Here is a 9,252-nt window from a genome sequence, read left to right as displayed (position 1 = left end):
CTGCCTGTGACTAGCCACCCACCCCACTCCTGTGTCTTAGTGCTGGAAACAGCACGTAGCTGTTCACACTGCCTTGGGAGGCATCTCTTAAAATACTTTCTTTGTAGCCAACGTGGTAATATGTTGTAGTTTTCCACACTCTCTGCTCTCCTCTCTCTCGCTCTCTCTCAAGTAAAATCTATAAAAATGCATACATATACATAGAAGAGCTTTAACGCACCCTCTGTTTATAGCAGTGTTCTTTACAATGGCCAAGATATGGAAGCAGCCCAAGTGTCCACTGATAGATGAATAGATAAAGAAGATGTGGTGTGTGTGTGTGTGTGTACACACACACACACACACACAATGGAATATTACTCAGCCATAATAAAGAATGAAATCTTGCCATTTACAATGACACGGATGGAGCTAGAGTATAATGCTAAGTGAAATAAGTCAGAGAAAAGACAAACACCATATGATTTCACTCATGTGAAATTAAAAAACAAAACAAATGAGCAAATGGGAAAAAGAGAGACAGACAAACCAAGAAACAGACTCTTAACTACTGAGAACAAAGGGGAGGTGGGTAGGGAGTTGGGTGAAACAGGTGCTGGGGATTAAGGGGTGCCCTTGTTGTGCTGAGGACAGGGAGACGTATGGAAGTATTGAATCACTGGTCTACGGCCATACCACCCTGAACGCGCCCGATCTCATCTGAATCACTGTATCGTACAGCTGACACTAACGTAACACTGTATGTTAACTGGAATTAAAATAAAAACTTCTAAAAATATATAAGCATTTTATTTGTATTCACTAGTTCCTATGTCAGTTTTTCCGTTTTGTTGTCATTGTTGAAAGCTTTTTCATAATAGTAGACTTCGGTATCCATAATTTGTTTCATTTATCCATTAAATACAAATAAACAAGTGGTCAATAATACACTGAATTTTATGTTTTGATCTTGCTTACTAAATAGTTCTGGTAAAAAACTACCACATATGCTAAATGAAGGAGGCACTTAGATTTGAATCTCTTAGAAAATTCCACTGTTAGTAATAAAGAAGTTTCTCAATTTGTCACTTTATGCCGTTATCCCCATCTGCCCTTTGGTCCTCAGTGGTCCTGGGACAGAACTAAATCAGTAGATTGGGACCCCGGAGCAGGGGCCCTCAAGGAGAAAGCTTTGCAGACCTCCTGCTCTAGACTGAATGTTTGTGTCCCCCCAGAATTCCGATGACACCTATCCCCCGTGTGATAGTACTGGGAGGAGGAGCCTTCAGGGGGCGATTAGGTCATGAGGCTGGAGCCTCAAGAATGGGCTTAGGGTCCTTCCTTAGAAGGGGATGGAGACCAGAGCTCTCTTCACTGCATGCTACAGTGAAAAGTCAGCAGTCCGCAACCTGGAAGCGGGCCCTCACCAGAATGCCACGGTGCTGGCCCCCTGATCTCAGACTTCCAGCCTCCAGGATGGTGAGAAACACACACCTGTTGTCTGTAAGCCACCCAGTCCCTGCTAGGTTGTTAATTCAGCCCAAACAAAAACACCTAAGTTCTCCCAGGCCTGGAGGTCCATTTTGTTCCTCATTTGTGCGGTTTTACACCTTAACTGCCCTAAAGGGCCTGCACACACTCGTGAGTAGGGATCAGCGCAGCCTGCCGCTCCTGAGAAATTCAGCACCATGTTGGGCACAGGCTGGGCAGCTGGTGACTAATTCTTTAACCCAGAGGAGGCTTTACCATGAAGCTGAAGAAACGTCAGCTCCCGGGACCCCTTTAAAGGCCCTGCAAGGGCCCTAGTCATGTGCTCCCCCATCACAGGGCGTGATTGTAAAATTTGCAGATAATGCAACGTATGCGATTATAAATGCATGATATGTTTTTTAATGGGAACTGTGAGAAATAAAGTGCATCACAATTCCAGTGTATTTCAAACACAAACTTGTAGTGAACGGTACTACAAGCAGTGGGTACTACAAGCAGTGAATCTTTTTGCATCCTATCAGCAGTAAATTCTGACCAACTACTAGAAAAGTGAACATTCTGTTCTCTCTATAGAAAATCTTACAAACTATGAAAAGATGAGAATATGCAGTGATTTAGGAATCATGTTTTATAGAGGCACGCCAAGCAGTTAAGAAAATAATTTATCCTGGACTTTTTGTGGTATTTATCAGTTCACAGTAAAGGGTTAGCTCAGCTGATTCAGATTGTTCAAACCTGCACATCCTAAGAAAACACTGGCCCTTTATGGGCTCCTGGGAGAGAACTTCTGAGCCCTTAAAATATCCTGATAAGAAGTCGTTTTTAACACACCTGAGGCCTTGTACCACATTCTGCCAGTGTGAACAGACTGCTCAGGCTCACAGTGAGACTGATAGTGAATGCCAGCTTCTGTGTGTCCAAAGCCCTGGGCCATACCCTATCCAGGCACCTCTGGAGGGCTGGAGACTGAGTAGATAAAGTTAGCGGCATGGGAGCTGCTTGCCCGTGTGACTGACACCTCCCCGCAGTATGAACATGGAACGCAGCCTCAGGGGGGCTCACTTGGTTGGTGACACTTGGCAGATGCTGACACGCATCTTGGATGGAAGAATTCTGTGCTGCCTGTGCAGCTCGGCTGGGAGAGGACGAATAGAAGCCTGAGCCTGCTCTCTCCTGGACCTTCTGTGCCTTTGCCCTTTGCTGACTTTCATCGGCATCCTCTCACTGTCATAAACCACAACCATGAGTGTAACTGCTTTTCTGAGTCCTTCTAGCTTATCCCAGAGCCCGAGGGTGGTCCAACACAGTCAGCCTTTTGGATTTGCAACTGCTGTGATCTTTCTCATTCTCAGTATTTACATTCCTATCTCACCTTGTATTCCTTATACTGTATTTTCTCAAAGACGGACCCCAAAACTGCATAATGTCCAAACTCTACAAAATGTGGATCTATTCTTGGGTCCACATTCTCTCCTTTCTTGGGCCTTTTCTTGTGCTAACGCCTTCACTTTGGGGAGGAGTTGGCTGAGCCAAGCCACCAGAAAATGTCCTACTTCCTTTGGTTCTGGGCCAGAACTTCACCCTCTCTTCTCCAGGCCAGGGTCATTACCCTGTCCCCATCATCACTCACACTTCCCACATGACTCTGTTTTCGCATGTATCCCATCATAACATCATTGTTTATGTTGCAGACGTATGTGCATCTGCCTTGCTAGGCTGGCAAGGCCTGGCTCCGTTGCTATTCCCTCCTGAAGGGAGGGGAGACAGGATGAGTCAGAAGCACCTGGCAGAGGTAACGTGGTGAGTTAGAATTTGTGTTTATCACCAGAGAGATCTTGAGGGACCCCCCCGGCCCGCTGCCATTTACTAGCTGTGAGAGGTCAGGCAAGGTTACCTCTCTCAGTGCCCCAGTCTCCTTGATGGAAAGTGGGTGACATGCCACTTGCCTGAAAGGCTGTCTGGAGCACTGAGTAAGAAGATGCTGGTGAAAACGTAGCCAGCAATCTGAATAAGAGGCTGGGGGGAGGTGCCCCGAACTCAAGTGTCGGTTTCCCCACCTACTGGCGCGGGACTCTGGCCACCTCCTCAATGTCTCCATTGTGTAATGGAGACAACAGTGCCTTCCCCCATGGGGTCATTGTGCTGATAAAGTGAGCTAACCAGTGCCTGGCTCGTAGTAAGGGGTCTGTAAATGTCAGCTACTGTTAGATGCTGAAGGGAGGCGAGTCCCTTTCCCTTTCGTGGCGTGCAGAGCAGGAATAAATCTGTTCATAAACTCTGGCATTTTGTGTTTATTTTCTCTATATAAATACGATCCTGCTGGTGCCGCCAGTCCACTCGCACTCAAGCAACAAGTAGGAACGTCAGCCTCAGGCATGTGGAGAGCTTCCCCACACCCATATAGAGAGGTGCTGGGGTCTGAAGAGGCTCCAGGTACCAGTCATTGGCTCCTGTGGGCACCTTTGGATATGCTTGGGGAGAGTTCCTGACGTGCCTTTGGCTAACCCTGGCTCCCACCTGATCCTTCGGGCAGCAGCCATGAAGGGGTAGCGGCTCCCCATCAGAAGCCCACTGTCCTCTCTCCCCGGCTCTGAAGGCTGTCCTAAGTCTGGGTGGGGAAAACGATCCTGACCACCTCAAGGACCTGCTGCAGTATTCCCTCCGAGGGCTGCAGGCCAGGGCAGCTTCCTGAGCACCAACGCCCAGGGACTGGCACCTGCTGGGGTGTGAGGGGAAGACAGAGTAAAGGGGGAAGGAAAAGGAACCGGAGCTTGGGTGTGGACTTCTCCCGCTACCCCCATTCCTGATGGCAGCAGACTTTCCGCCGCAGCCAGGGCTCTCTCGTGCACATGGGAGGCTCAGAACCATCCGCCTTCCCTACAGCAGGTGACTGGGCCTCGGGGAGCAGCACCTCCCCAGCGCCCTGCAGGTCCACTCACCGACTCACTCACTCCAGATGCTTGTCCTACTTCCGGGCACCATGGTTCTTAGCCCCGGCTGCCCCCTTGGAATCCCTCCAGCTTCCCCCCACCCCCCGCCACAACTTCCCACCTGGAGCTTTGAAAAAGTGTCCATTGCTGGAGCCCCATTCTCCAGAAATAGACTTAATCAGTCAGAGGTGGAGGCCCAGTCATAGGTTAATTCTTAAACACTCCCAAGCGCCTCCCCGATGTGCAGCTGGGACTGGAAAGCACTGGCTTAGAGCTTGTGGATTTGGGTGGAACGGGTGAACTTGCGCTGACCTTTGGTACGCACCTGCCGCTACCTCCTCCCGAGTGCTATGTAGGATGGTTACTGCTCCTCCCAGGCCAGCAGCACCTGACGGGAAAGGTCTCGGGCTGGAAGTCAGTTTGGAGTCCTGTCTGTCCTTTGGTGAATAGTCTGTAGTTTAGTTTCCCTTTGGAAAATGAGAGAGAGAAAATAGATTTCTACCCTGTATTTCCCAGGAGATTATGAGATATAGTTCTTTGGGGATAAAAAAAAGCTCTAGAAAAGTCCATTTTTTTATCCCCAATAAAGTCAGTGCCCTAACACAGGAAATATGTTTTAATATCTACCTCTCTCCAGAGCTTATAACCATCTTCCCTTATAACCTCTGAGGAGAACTCAAAGAGAAGAAGTTGGTGGGGGCATTGCCAGATTAATAAAAGCAACAAGAGGTCAGCCTGGACCTAGTCACAAAATAAGAAAAATGTAATAGCCTTATTATAGACAAATAAAAAATATGCTAAAGAGCATTCAGTTTAAAACCAAGCTGATTTGATTTTAGACCAAACTGAGGTTAGATTAGGGACTCAAACAGTGAAATACAGGAGATCCTGCTAGTAAATACTTTCACGCCTTTGGTTTCATAATTTTGTCAGCTTGTGTGGCTTCACTACTGTTATTTATTTTGCTTACATTTGCGGTCCTCTTCAGGAGGAAAAGAAAACCGACGATCTGGGCTTGATTAGGTCTTGGCAAATGAGAACGATTTATTCTAACCTGAGATGAAAATAATCAGATATTTTGATCACTTCCCTACACTGAAGGGGAGTGATAATGGTACTTACTAGGTGCTGAGTATTGCTCTGATGGCTTTACCTGTATTTTAATCTTCCAAAACGACCAACACAAAGGTAAAGTACTCCAATTATCCTCATTTTGCACGAGGGGAAGCTGGAACATAGAGTGCCTCAGTCACCCTGCCAAGATCACACAAGTAGTGAGTGGCAGAGAGGGACAGAGAATTTGAACCCAGGCTAGCCCCAGAGGCCACGGTCTTCATCACTACCTCAGGACCTGGCCAGACTCTGCTCCACTCCAAGTGACAGGGAGCAGCTCATGTAGCTCTGGTTCCTCTGGTTCTTCTCCCTCCAGACCTCACACCAAACCACAGAACACGGGCCTTTCTTTGTGCTGCTTCTGATGGCGAAAGAGAGCATCATCTCTCATGCTGGTGAGCACTGCTAACAGAGGTATTTTATGTGTCATTTATTCAACAAGGCACTACTGAGTGCCTTTCAAAACACTGAGGGTAATAGAGCAAAAGAGGCAATGCCCTTGCCTGCAAGAGGTTTACCTTCTGGTGAGAGAAAAGGTAAGTAGCTCATGGTCTGTCTTTGGTGCAGGATAATGGTTCCAGGGGAGGGAAGCACGGGGACCCAGGAGAGCTGAGAAAGAGAGTGGCACCCAAAGCACGGGAGGGCAGGGATTGCTGGGGTTTTCCTGGAGAAGTGCCCCTTCACCTTGACTGCACATTAGAAACATCAGGAGGATTTTAAAACATTGCCAAGCCCAGGCTACAGCCGGGACTAATCTATCAGAATCTCTTGAGCAATTTTTTTTAAGAGCCCCTAAAGAGCCTCTAAAAGAACAGCATTAATATTGCCTCGAAACTTGTTAGAAATCTCATCCCAGATCTACTAAATCAGCTTTCTGGGGCATTCTAACACCAACTCAAGTCTGAGCAGTGGGTTGAGCAGTGGTTCTCAAATGGTAACAGACATCAGAATTGCCTGGAGGACTCCTTAAAATACGTGAGAGTTTGCAGAGCCCCGAGGCCTCACCCCCAGAGCCCTCACCAGCCCGCTCCCAAGTCCCAGGTGCACACTTTGAGAACCGCTGCCCCAGTGAAGAGGGTGAAGGGGTGGAGTGAAAACATACTGATCACTCCATTGTGGTTTTCTATTTTATTCTGCTCTTACTTTTTTTACTTTTGCCCTTCCTTTTTTTTTTTTTTTTTGGACTTCTGATGCTTGTCTTATTCTAACCTTATATGGATGTTTGTCTCACCCATTTTCAGCCTAACTTTCCTAATACACATCTGAAGCTACAAACCTCCCTCTAAGTATTACTCTAGCTGCATCCCCAAAGTTTTGATGCACCGTGTTTTCATCGTCATTCAATTCTAAATACTTTCTATTGCCTATTACAATCTCTTCTTGAATTCGGGAGTTACTTACAAATAGGTTTCTTAATTTCCAGACAAAGAATTTTTTGCACTGACTTCTAGCTTAATTGCATTGTGGTCAGAGAACATACTTCTGGTATTTCAGCCCTTTGAGATTTGAAATTTGTGGCCCAGTCTTTGGTCAGTTTTTAGGACATGTCCCACCTGTGCTCCAAAAGAGTGTGTATTCTGCAGTTTTTCGATACAGTGTTCTAGATATGTTCATTAAACCATGTTTTTCATGTTATTTAATTCTGCACATTTCTAATTATTTAATATGCTTGTTCTATTCATTACAAAGACAGGTTGTGTTACTATTTCCTGCAACTGTTTTTTATTTTTTTTAATTCTCGATGCAGTTCTGACATTTTCTGCAAATGTATTTTGGCTATGTTACTAAGTGCATATAATTTTAAAACTGTTTTATCTGATAATTTTGTGGCTGTTCTGATGTTAATAGAGCTGCATCGATGTTCTCTGGGTTAGAATTTGCCTAGGGTATCTTGTGCTATCTTTTTAAGTTCAGCATTTCTGCACTCTTATGTTTCAGATTTTTTTTTATAAACAGCATACTCTCTCATATCCAACCACCTTGGCCACATAAGTAGAGATTTAGGCCCTATTCACTTTATGTCATTTTGAGATATAAGCTTTCTAGTAATCCCACAGTTTTGATGTTTCTCTTTCTCTCCTTTATTTCTATCATTTGATTTTTTTTCCCACATTTCCACTTTTTTTTCCCCACATTGCCACATAGAATCACATTCCGCTTATCCCCCTAGCAGTTTTTAAACTGCTGGTAGACGCAGTTTTTAAACTGCTGGTAGACGCAGTTTTTAAACTGCTGGTAGACGCAGTTTTTAAACTGCTGGTAGACACAGTTTAATGTGTCAGGATATCAATGCAGTAGGTCACAATCAGCAGCTTTTACAAAAAAATAGAAATATCAGAAATACCTATTGAAATGGATATTAGAAGAGAGAGTACCAGGGGCACCTGGGTGGCTCAGTTGGTTAAGCATCTGCTTTCAGCTCAGGTCATGATCCTAGGGTCCTGGGATTGAGCCCCATGTTGGGCTGCCTGCACAGCAGGGAGCCTGCTTCTTCCTCTCCCTCTGCCCCTGTGCTCTTTCTCTCTCACTCATTCCCTCGACTAAATAAAATCTTAAAAAAAAAAAAAAAAAGAGGGGCTCCTGGGTGGCTCAGTGGGTTAAGCCTCTCCCTTCGGCTCAGGTCATGATCCCAGGGTTCTGGGATCGAGCCCCACATCGGGCTCTCTGCTCAGCAGGGAGCCTGCTTCCTCCTCTCTTTCTGCCTGCCTCTCTGCCTACTTGCGATATCTATCTGTCAAATAAATAAATAAAATCTTAAAAAAAAAAAAAAGAATAGAAAATACCTAAGTGAGAGAGCCCGTGGACTCTCTTCAGGAATGAGACATGTCTCAGAAAACCCTATGGCCAACTGAGACACACAATATAGGGAAGACGGTGAGGGGCAGGTGACGAAGAGAAGAAAGGCAAGGAACAGGTCATTTCCTCTTTTATAGAATGGAGTTCCAATTGATTTTCTGGCACAGGCAGGGTCATTCCTATATTATTTGAATTTTATATTAACACAATCCAGTCTTGGTACTGTAATCCACTGTTGGTAAACATGTCACTACCCTGACAGATGTTCACTACTCATCATCATTATGATGAGTTCATTTTTTAGGACGAACACTATCAAGGATAGCATTTTTCAAATTGAAAACAAGACTTTAAAGTTATCACTCTATTATATTTCCCAACATTCTTAAGAATGTGAATGTTTTTATGACAATGATTGGAATGAAATAAAAATAGAGGCGGGATTAAATCTCATTTTTCTGTCACAAACTCTTCCTTATTTAGTGACTTCCCTTCTGCCTAAGAAAGGACCGGATTTATCCTTATGACTGCAACAATCAAAATATCCAAAAAATATGTCCAACAATTGTGTCTTAGACACTAGACATCGGGCAGCAAAGGACAGTGATCCTCGGGAGTGCGGAAGCAAGTGGGGTGCACCATACTGCCTAGAGAGATTCTAAGCTGCAGCACAGAGAACCCAGGTAGAGCCCAGGGGAGCCCCCCCCCCCCCGGATTAAGGAAATAGAACCAAGAACCCAGAGAGCCCAAGGTGGTGAGATCTGCAAGTCAGAGTGCCAGAGACAAGGAGCGAAGCAGAGAGGCACCCGCTAAGAAATTCATCCCAGTAGTTATCAATAAATGCATGTGAGGAAAGTATCTGAGGTTGGGGAAAGAACTACCTGGAAGAATTAGGGGGAACAATGCTTAGCACTCCCCCAGGGCCAGGAATAGTACCCATCCC

The sequence above is a fragment of the Lutra lutra genome, chromosome 12, assembly GCF_902655055.1.
Source record: "Lutra lutra chromosome 12, mLutLut1.2, whole genome shotgun sequence".
Taxonomy (NCBI): Eukaryota; Metazoa; Chordata; class Mammalia; order Carnivora; family Mustelidae; genus Lutra; species Lutra lutra.
Note: the sequence above shows the minus strand (reverse complement) of the source record.